The following is an 11,748-nucleotide window of genomic DNA, read 5'->3' on the forward strand; positions in this document are numbered from 1 at the left end:
ATTTGAACAAGTCAGTTACTGTGGGAAAAAGTCCTATAAATTTCACCAGGCTCTGGAATAAGTGCTATTTATTCATTGTTAAAAGCTCACACTGTCTGCAGCTGTTCTGACAGATTTTATTAGGGGACAGCTCTGTGAGACTGGAGAATCGATACCGAAATCATTTGCTCTAAAATAAGGAAACTTGAATGTGAAAGTTCACACTTTTTTAATGCCCGTTCCTTATTTTATCAGGTGCACTTTTTCATTTTCTACTTCAGACGTACAGTATGCCGTCAGAAAGATCACGCTTGAAGTTCAAGTGGAAAAACACAAGCACGCTCTTACTTAAGCACTTAAGAATGTGTCTTTCCTCTTCATGGTCTCTTTCCTTTCTCTGCCAAATATCGATTAGCAAATATCGATTGCTAAAAACCTGGTAAAAATGTACAGCCTGATAGACTATCAAGCTTATGGTCATTTCCAATCTGAGTTACCAAGAAAAAGTGTTTTCAAATCTTGTTATGCTTTAGCTGAATAGGATTCCTATAGAAACACATGCTTCGTATATATTTTTCCAGTCCCATGCACACATATATTTAGTTCAAGAATTTCCATGCGTCTCAAGCAGAATTCTCTGGCAAAATGCCCTCCGAGGGAGGAATCAACAATTCCTGGTTTCCAAAGCCTCTGTTACTGACTGTTCTCTCAACTACAGGGTTCAACTGAAGTGAGGATTCTTCTTCATCTGCAACCTGAGAAGGTCAGATAGATCATGGAGAATGGTGTCAGAAATGTAAATGCAAGATTGTCAAATTTATTACCAAAGAAGATAGTATTACAGTAATAGCTAAATAGCTATTTCAATAACTATTTTAATATGGGGGGAATTTAGATATAAGTAAGGGCTAATCAGATACTTCTAGTGACAGGAACATATAATATTTTCAGGGCTAACTAAAAATGTCTCCTGTTTGGCATCTTCAAAAGTGATGCTAGTTTCTTTCATTCACCTTGCAATCTTTCATTGAGTGAAATTATTCAGTTCATTAACGAGTCACTCAATGGAAGAGAAATGACTGAAAACAAATGGCTCTGAAGATCTTAAATGCCAGTAATTTAGCAATCTCTATGATTGCATCTAACCTCATTTTCTTGGTCATCTATTATTGGTGTCTCCTGTGTAACATTACAAACATAAAATGAAAATGAAAGCTGGAGACCTAAAGAAATACCGTGAAGTGTGACTTAACCATTCTGAGTTTAGATCGGCTTACTGAGGATGAGGAAGGAGAAGGTGATTTCTACAATTTCATGGACTGACAGAAATTCTGTACTTGACATCTCAATTTTGCACCAAGGAAAGAAACAATGCTCATTTTTAATTACTTTGGGATTTTCAATCACCTAGATAACGTCATTGTTCAGAAAAGGAAGGACTAGGACTAGACAGCTTTAAAATATTGGTACTAGCAACTTAAACTTCTTCTCTTATTATTAGCAGAATTAATGAGTTATTTAGGTTTAGTCCTTGTTTAGGTAACATTTTCTGTATGATGCTGAAGATTTTTCAGGATGTTGTTCTTAAGGTCTGCTAAAAAAAATAATGCTGTGAATATTGCTCTTTATTCTTTTGCTATTACATTATTTGTGAAACAATATATATAATATATAAATAATATTTACACAAATATGTAGAAAATTTATTTACTTTTTAAATAAAGCAAATAACTCATGCTAAATCTAGCTGAACTTGCAGATCTTCCCTATTAAATGCTAAAAGAAAGTTATTTTAGTATATATTTACACATTGCATGTAAAACAGTAAAGTAAGTACTTTCAAACAAGGTTATTTTTAACTAATCTCTCTGTAAACTCTGGAAACTGTGTAAATAGTTGAGAATCTCTCCTGTCTGTAATTTCTTGCCTTCTGTTTTGATGATGCATGGGGCTGTGGTGGGTGTATAGGCCATGAAAACATTTGAATGCAAAAAAGCAAAAAGCATATAATCAAATAAAGAATCAAATAAGAAAGAGGAAATATGCTATTGTGGAGCAGGCATGATTTCCCTCTTCTCTAGAAACTAGTTTTCTCAACGGATATAAACAAGTATTAAACAAATAAACCCCCATGTTCTCAAAAAAAAAACTATTGCCTTGAAGTTTCTCCTCTTTAACCATAGTTACGTATTTTTTAATGAGTATTCTAAAAAAATTCCTTGTTTTTCTACCTACTTGTGATTTCTCAAATTAGAGTGTGATAGAAAGAAACTGCAAAAGGAATTCCTCATGCTATGGCATTCAGCTGCAAATTCCACACCAGTGTGTGCAGATATGCACACAGTTATGCACAAGGTTAAATAACACACACAGTAATTTCACATTGAAATACAGAGAATGTTAGTTCCTGTCACAGAGTATTCTAGATGCATAAAAGTAACTGAAGGCAATTCCAACGCAATTCAGTGTCTTGGTCTTTTATTGATCTCTAAAAACTGTACCAGAGAGTACCTGGGGAAAATTCTCATTGCCAAAGCAAGCTCTTGCCTCTGTGAAGGGCAATGGACATCTATCAGCTGTACCTGTCTTCTGCTAACTTACCTTTCAGCTCATCAATCCCAAATGCAGTCCTGCCCCTGAAGAAGCTGGAAAGCCAAGATGGCACACAAACAGAGCGGATTTTTGTAGTATGGGATAGCGGCTCCTAGCACACCAGGCAACTGCAGGCTCCGTAATGGGACTCACTGGGAATGGGTAAGAACATACAAGGAATAAGAAAAGTGCCAGGGAAAGATTCTGTGGTGACTCTGGAATTTGCTTGGACTCTTAAAATAAAATAAGCTTCAATCAACAGTGGCTAGCCTTGATACTTTCTTTATTACCTAAGGTTCCAGAAATGTAATCTCCAGCCTGGCCTTTAGTATTATGAGTTAGGTTGTTTGAATTAAGCTGTGGACCTACCAGTGAAACTCCAAATGTTTCTGGGCAGGAGTGCTACAAAATTGTATGTACTTTTTTTCTTAGAGAAAATGTGGTAAGTATCAATTAGAACTTGTGTCTCCATGGCACTGTCTGCAATGGTCAAAATGACATATGACCAGTAGAAAAAGTGTCCCTCTACAGAGTCCATATTTATTTATATCTGATGGAGAATGAGACATGGAAATGACTGTCCCAGGTCCTTCATGAAACTTTGACAGGAATCTCTGTCACAAGATGCACTGCACACACTTCTGTTAAGTGCACACAATTCTGTTTATCACTAAAATGCCTTGCAACTTACATGTTAAGTATATTTAGGTTTCTGCTGAATTGTCAAGACGTAGAAGAGGGAGGAAGATGAACTCTTATGAAAGGCAGAAGAGAAAAATAAGGGCACTACCTTCATTTAATTTTATTCCTTTATTAATATTTGTCTTTGCACTTTCCTATCTGTATTACAATCACTTTCATTTGTGTTCATTCATGTTTTAGTCAAGAAGTCTGCCTAAGAGCTCTTGTCATGGATAAAGGAAGCTGTAAGCTTTACAAAAATTCTGGCATCTGATAGAGGGAGTGGAGACTGGAATTCGGTGGTTAAGGAGTTTGGGGCTAAGCACAGAGGATAACTAGGGGTTGGTTTGTGGTTTTGCAGGGTTTGGGCCTCAATCATAAAGACTTCAACAAGAGAAAAATGTTGAGTATTCACCATTTGCATCTGAATGCATGAATGCAAATGACCTAAGACAATGTTGCCAACTTCAAATGGAAGAACCAAGTGTGTTTGAAGGAAAGGGTGCATTTACTTTCTCAACCCCATTTACACATTGCTTAATGGAGCAGGTATCAAAGTTGCATCAGGACCAGCTTATAGCATGGGAACCAGGCTCTGAGCAATCTTCTGCTCAGCTTTGCAGGAGTTCACTACACCTCACTCACTAGCGTGGCATCAGAGAGTCATTCCAAAATACGTTAAGCAGCATGACTACTTCTTGATTGTTGCAGCTGTTTGTTCTTTCATCTTCTTCCCAAGGGAACATGATAGGGCAGTGAAGTGTCATCTTTTGATAGAGTTGGTTTGATTATAAAGATTTATGTTGCCTCAGTGTTTTTGATAGAGAAGATCAAATAAATGTGTCTCACACTTTGAATGAAAGGTCAGGTTTGTAACTGCCCTTATATCCAAGGAAATTAATTTCACAGTCTCAAAGTGGTCTCCGAGAACATTCTGTCTCCTGAACAGACTTTTGTGACAGCATTTACCCCTACTGAGGTGGAGATAGACAGCAAAGGGAATGGTCTGCAGTAACAGATGAGTACAGCTGTCAACACTAAGCTCTGGATGCTTTTTGGCCATCATAGAAAAAACCCTGCTGAGACGAGAAGGACCAAATCTTGCTTTTGAGTTTTCTGTGGGAAGAGATTGTAGACTGCTGAGGACAGGTCTGATGATACACTCAAAATAAACAGCATGGCTGAGGGCTTTTATTGGAGGTGAATTGTTCTAAGTGGTGAAAAGCCTGGTGACCAAATACAACAGACTCTTGTAGACCAGCCAGGAAGCAAGTGAAGCATGAACAACTGAGTAACATGTCACTGTCTGCCAGCATGGGATGGGGTCTTCTAGCCAATCAAAGCTCATAGAAAGCATTACTTATGGGTAATGCTATGTCCAAACTTAGCACAATCAAGGAATGTAAAAGGACTTCTAAATTATAGATTCAGTTGATCAATTACAGATGTGACTCAACTAGCTCCAAAGTAGACTGCATTTTGTGCTCCTCAGAAAGCCTTTCCTCACATCATGATTCTTTGCATGGGTTCTGTTTCACACAGCTGTTTTTCATCCTTGGGCTAACTTTGTCCAAGTACAGAGCCAACAAGACAGAAACAGCGGCACAGTTGTATGGAGTAAGTAAGACAGAACAGTGTATCATTTACCTCTTTCTAGTACTTGAGTTTATGCCACCTGATCAGTTTAGCTTGATGATAAAAAAGATCCCAGAGAGATTGTATTGAAATCCACACGTGAAAAGTCCAGTAGTATCTAGCAAGTACTCATCACTGCAAGCCTGCAAGAGAGGACTCCAAGCAACTTAGTACATTCTCCAGCATCCTTCCCTTTCAGAGGAAACAACTTGTTTTCACAGCTGACTATCTCAAGTGTTGTGGGAAGATATGGGAGAATGTGAACATACTAGTAAGGAGTCATTTCTATTTATGTAAGTGACATTTAGCCACACAAGCTAAACTTCTCTGTAGGTCAATGGCCAGGCCTGAGATCAAGTAATACTATTTCTTCTATAGAGTAAGTTCTTGCCTGTTGGAACCCAGAGGGGGCTGACATATCATCCGCACCTGAGCTCTGCAATGTCTGCCATTTCATTTTCTTAAGTTACTTGATCCTAATGAAGACTGAAGATTTAGTGACAGGAACAGTTAAATATAATGAGCCTGTCAGGATATTTTTTCCAATTCTTTTTCATTCTTTACTTTCTTATTCACAGCACGGACAAACTACTGTCTGGTCAAAACAGATTCTGTAGCTTTGCTTTATATTTTGCACATCTTCATTGCAATGGAATAGCAAAAAGTAATTGTATCTATGTGTTTACTAGTGGGTAGTCGCCTCTGCATAACTACTCAGGAATTTTTTCATGGGAAAATATAACTTTCATCAGTAATAAATTATATATTCCAGAAATACTTTTTCTGCACTGTTTCAGGTGTCCATCTCCATTCATGTCATTCAATATATCTCTACCTATACTAAACAGAGGCAATACCTGTTTTCTGCAGATGCCTGACACCAGCAATACAGAATAAGAACAGAATTTCATACACTTCAGAGAAGTTACTATATTGCCTCACAGATTTATTGTTCTTTGAAGAATCAAGAAGCCTACAGACAATGGAGAAAACGTCTCCAAGAGGACATCTGACAAGATTAAAAAAATACACTGACAAGGGCTAGCAGGAAAAGCCCTTGTGTCATTACCATTGTACAAACAAAACAGGAGACACAGGAGTAAATGCCAACTGTCACAGACTACATGGAGCATCTCTAGGAACTGTGCTGAGATCCAAAGTGTTCACCCTATCCAAAATGACCACAAAAAGAGGTGTGACTGACAAAGAAACACAGTGTGCCGCTGATGAAGCTATAATTCATCATAAGGGATGAAAATGAACTACAGAAGAGCCTCAGGAAATTGAGTGACTAAGTACACAAATATTTCACAGAGGAAATTACATTTATGTAAACAAATGTAAAATAATAAGTGAAAATACAATCCTAACTTTGCATACAAATTTAATGATGGCACCAAATTAGCTATTACTAGTAGGGAGTAAGATTTTAAAGATATAATAGGGCAAACATCAAATATCTGTGTTGAATAACAATTAAAAAAAGGGGAAATGCTATGAATTATTAGGAAATAAACACTGAACATGACAAAAAATGTCGTTATGCCACTGAGTAAAATCAACTGTGTTCATTACGAATACCAAGAGCATGAGTGAAAGTGCATAGCAGAAATCAAAAAGGTAGAGAGAAACCTAGTATGGATAATTCTGAACCAGAAAGTGGTATTCCTATAAAGAAGAGGTAGAATAAATAAGGATTTATAAACCCAGTGTGGAGAGAGATAGGAATATCAAGGGTAGTATGAAGAAGGTGAATAAAGAATCTGTTCTAAAACATCTGGGAGACATCAAGTGACACTCGCAACAAAATGCACTGTAGGTACAAATGTGTATATCGTTACAGCTTCTTATTTATCAGAAGGACAGCTGCAAACTCTTAAATAATCTTAGACACCAGATGAGCAGTCTTTATGGTACTTGAACCTACTAGCAATACTTTGATGTTTACCACTGACTGAATATTCTTTATGTCTAATGAGACACCTGAGAACCCACACTGTGTTTCTTGACTCTTTGTAGGTGCATACAACTTTGGACTATTTTGTGTTGCAAAAAGCATGTGAATGATAAATAGAATATCATGTTGCTGAGGTCTGCAAACTTAAATTCTCTTCCTCAAAAAACTGGAGTGGCCTCAGGGAACCACCCCTGGCCTGGACTGTCCTCAAAACCATGGCCATGCATTGTTTGGGAGAGTGCTGACTGGTAAAGGACAAGCCCCACTAATAATGCCACAGTATAGATGACCTTTGAAGAGTTGTCAGTCTCTGATGCTGTTTTCTTTCCCAGTACAGATGCAGACACTGATAGATGAAAACCAAGGGTATGATGCATCTTTGCACAGTCCTGGGGGAGCCAGGGAAGGCTGTGGTGACTGATCACTTCCTTCTTGTGATTCATGGGCCACTTGCTGTTGAACTATTTCAAAAACTCACAGTGCAGAGGTATTTTCTATTCTTGTTTATGCAGCATGTATCTGCAAGTAACCTGGGACAACAACTGCAGGGGCTCCATAGATATTTCTGCTTTAAATTAGCGCCATATAGACATCTATCGACAGCCAAAGAATGACAGCAGTGATTCTTTGTAAGCACTGTACAGTCCGGAGCTGTGTGAATGATGTCACTGTGTTTGGAATAATGCCTAAATCACATGAAAAATACTCATGGGCTGTAGTTAAGTGCAGCTGAACTTTGCCAGCTTTCATTTCAAGCAGAAGAATCATCTTTTTTGTTTTTCACGGGACTTATCACAGAATCATAGATACATTCACTGGAAGGTATCTCTGGAGGTTTCTAACCCTACTTCCCACTCAACACAACACGGTCAGCCAGGGCTTTGACTATCTGAGCCTTGAAAATTGGAATGGGATTATTTTATCTCCCTGGACTCACTCTCCTGTGCTGCACTATCAGTCTAATAAAGAAGTTTTTCCCCATGTCCATCCTGAATATCTCAGGATATAGGATATTGGGTATTTTCCTAATATCCAATCTAAACCTCCCCGGCACCACTGAAGGCCATTTTGTCTTGTCCTATCACTTGCTACTTGGGAGAAGAGACCAACAGCCACCTTCTTGCTCCATCCTCCTTTAAGATAGTTGTAGAGAGTGATAGGGCTCCCCCAAGCCTCCTTTTCTCAAGGCTAAATCACCCCCATTCCCTCAGCCACTCCCCATGAGACTTTTTCTCTGGACCTTTCAGAAGCTTCTCTGGACCCACTCCAGCACCCCTCCTTCTTTGCCCATCCCATATAGGCTTATAAACAGAAACTAAACAGCACACAAATGCCCACAAATAAATTTGGAAATTAAGTTAACAGAAGATGAGAGAAACAGGACTAGCAAAGCTCTACCAAAAACATGACGTAACCATACATCGTATATCTTACGGTCTTCCACAGTGTCATCAAAATCAGAATCTATGAATTTTCTTGGGAAGGTATGATCCGTCACACACTATTTTAGGCCACATACATACATATCCAGAATGTATGGCAAGAGAAAGTAACATCATACATATTTAACAGTATTATTTCTACTCTAGTATTCCAGTAAGTATTTTATGATGGCTAATCCAAAGATGCACACCTATTATAACTGAGTAAGAATTTAGTTTTGCATAGAATTCTTCTTTTAACAACAAAGATACTTCAATCTCAAAACTCATATTTTAAATACATAACCTGTTTATGAAGAAGTTTCTGTGGTTTATGTATAAAAGTTGGCCTAATACCAGTTTATGAAATAATATTAATTATGGCATGAGGAATAGTGGTTATTGTAATTAAGTAAAAGTTTATTTTATTAAGTATATTCAGGAAAGTTCACGTAAGAGAAAGGCTTTTGATTCCATCAACGTTTTACTTTTTTGTAAAACTAACTGTATAGCAGAGCCAACACATTACAGTGAGATCAAAATCTATTAAAGATTTTTTGTCCCCAAAATATTTTAGATTTGAAATGCAAATACTACTTTTCAGTGCTGAAAACTACCTCTCAGCTAAAACATTAATAATTTTATATCCGTTGAATCAAATAAAAACACTGAAAGTAGAATAAAGTTGCCATGACTGTAACTGTTCTTATAATAGTGAATTTAAATATTTTAGATGGTAGAGACCTCTGCATAACTGTCTGCATTACTTTCATTCAATACTACTTGCAGTTTCAAGGTATAGCTCCTAAGTTTCTTAATATTTTCCATCAAATATATTCAGACCATCATTCTAAACAAAGAATGTGTGGAGTATTCTCCAAGCATTGTACAAATTGCCAGTCTCTTGACAAGATACCTGATAGCTCTTCAGTGCCAGTACAGTCTGTTCTTACCTGATTCAGAATGACAAATGCCTCTCATTGAGCTTTGAGTATATTTGGTTATACTCTATGAGGCTGTGACTACATAATCACTTTGATAGTTTCAGTACATACCAAGTAGCACATGTGTTGAAAGCTAGATTTGCTCTTGCAAACTAGTCAAAGACCAGCATATTGCTTTCATCAGGGCAAAAAAATAGGACTTAAATCTACAATCCATTCACTAGGAACTGGAATTTTTTCTGAAGAAAAAAAATTGTACACAGAAAATAAGCAACATACTGAAGCCAGAAAAAAAACATTGAATACATCCCTATAATTCAGAAGCCAAGTTTACCGACTATAAATCTGCAGTGAAATGCCTGGAAAACCACACAGCAGTCTTTCAGCCTTGACAGTGCTTTTCCCCCCTTCTGATGCTTCAGCATCAGCAAGCACAGGGCACTGCACAGCTGCTTTGAGTAAAAAATGATGTAATTTGTTCACATAATATGTGTTTCACTCAGATTTCTCCCCATCACTGTAGCCATGTCTGTATCATGCCTGCATTGTTCTTTTTTAATAGTTCTTGAGCTCTATATTCTCCACTTCTGTTTAGCTACAAAATGGCCAGAAGCAGAAATCATGACAACTGAGGCCAAAACTGTCCAAGTTTTTGCTGGATAACCCAGAAGACTCTTGCCCTGCCCTACTGGATGAAAAGCTCTTCTGGTTAATTGAGTTTTCCAGAGTCTGATTGAGCTGTGGATATAGGCAAAAACGTTGTGCTCCCTCCAATGCCATTACCTGGGACAATTACACCAGTAGGCCTTGGCCACCCCTCTGACACACCAAAGCCCATCTCTCATGCATTTACAGCAGAGCACCACATTTTTCCTATACCATGATCTCCCCGGACATGCAAAGGTCTTGTCCTGCCAAGAAGCTGCACTAGAGTTCAAGAGGCAGGACTGGGGCCACAGCACTGCTCTTGCCACCAGTGGGGGATCATCAGTAGGACCTTGTGTGGAGCTTATCACAATATCCACAACACATTAGTGTCTAAATTAACCTAATGCCACCTTCCACACTGAAATGAAGGAGGATATTCCTCTGCCAAATCCTTCATATTTTGCTCCTGATCCTTTTAAAATCAAGTGCAATCATAAGACATTTCTGCTAATTCATTGCTACAGATTGTATTGATACAGGTGGTGGAATAAGAGTTTTCTGTGTAGATTATGTTTTGCTGTGAATTTTGCACTGAAATCAGTGCAAATTTCTATACATTCTTTAGTTAGTCATACTTATCTACACCAACAGAGGGAAGGGCTGTGGAAAGGAAAAGGAATGGAGAAGTGCCTAAAAGGCAGGCATCTTCTGGTGATGGAATTCCACCTTTCCCAAATACTCCGCTTCTTAGACAGGATTTTGCTAGTCAAGTGGCAGAAAAGATCAGACATCAAAAGTCTCCAGCACTTGTAAATCTTGCAGTTTTACCATCAGGCTACACCCATACAAAGTTCTCATAAAGATAGTGCTGAATGTGTGTTACAGTCACTCATATTCCCCTGACTCTGCTCAGACATTTATATGGCTCAAAAGACTTTCCTGAACTCATGAATTTGTCCAGGAAAACCTGTCTCTTAAAGCTGAAGAATAAGTACTAAATTTAAAAAAGCAATCTGAATTTTAACAGAACTAGATAAGACCAATGCCTTTTTCTAAAGAAGCACTAGCATACCAATTTTACTGCTATGTTCTTCTTGGAGCAACTTTGCCTTACCTTGACATTAGCAAATCCAGATACTAACTTCATTTTAATCATTAAGTTGAAAGGAATCGTTCAGGGATATGATAATCAGTCATTTCTACTCTCTTGACCACACTTCAAGAGATAAAAATGCACTTTTCCTACCATATCACAGAATCATAGAATAGTTAGGACTGGAAAGGACCTTAAGATCATCTAGTTCCAACCCCCCTGCCATGGGCAGGGACACCTCACACACTAAACCATGTCACCCAAGGCTCTGTCCAACCTGGCCTTGAACACTGCCAGGCATAGAGCATTCACAACCTCCCTGGGCAACCCATTCCAGTCCCTTACCACCCTAACAGGAAAGAATTTCCTCCTTATATCCAATCTAAACTTCCCCTGTTTAAGTTTTAACCCATTACCCTTTGTCCTATCACTACAGTCCCTAATGAAGAGTCCATCTCCAGCATCCCTATAGGCCCCCTTCAGATACTGGAAGGCTGCTATGAGGTCTCCATGCAGCCTTCTCTTCTCCAGGCTGAACAGCCCCAACTTTCTCAGCCTGTCTTCATAAGGGAGGTGCTCCAGTTCCCTGATCATCCTCGTGGCCCTCCTCTGGACTTGTTCCAACAGTTCCACGTCCTTTTTATGTTGAGGACATCATCATAGAACTGCACTGTTCGGTTTGAATAGGACTAGTTTAAAGCACTGGAATTAACTGTTTTATAAGTCTTCTTTGAGATTCCTTTAGATTAACCTACTGTGATTTTACAAAGGAGAAAGTTGAAGACATGCTTTCCAGCC

The 11,748-nt window shown here is 38.3% G+C and overlaps 1 long non-coding RNA gene across 1 annotated transcript; it reads right to left on the bottom strand.

The window, feature by feature from the left end:
• Positions 1 to 51: 51 nt before the first annotated feature.
• Positions 52 to 11,178, bottom strand: LOC134171143 (uncharacterized). Its single transcript, XR_009967507.1, has 2 exons — positions 7,961 to 11,178; positions 52 to 734 (listed from the first exon to the last, which is right to left on the bottom strand). It is a non-coding gene; the product is annotated as an uncharacterized LOC134171143 (long non-coding RNA).
• Positions 11,179 to 11,748: the final 570 nt, after the last annotated feature.

This window comes from Pezoporus occidentalis, unplaced genomic scaffold, assembly GCF_034315485.1.
Source record: "Pezoporus occidentalis ecotype Australia unplaced genomic scaffold, CSIRO_AGI_Poc_V1 ctg4, whole genome shotgun sequence".
Classification (NCBI taxonomy): domain Eukaryota; kingdom Metazoa; phylum Chordata; class Aves; order Psittaciformes; family Psittacidae; genus Pezoporus; species Pezoporus occidentalis.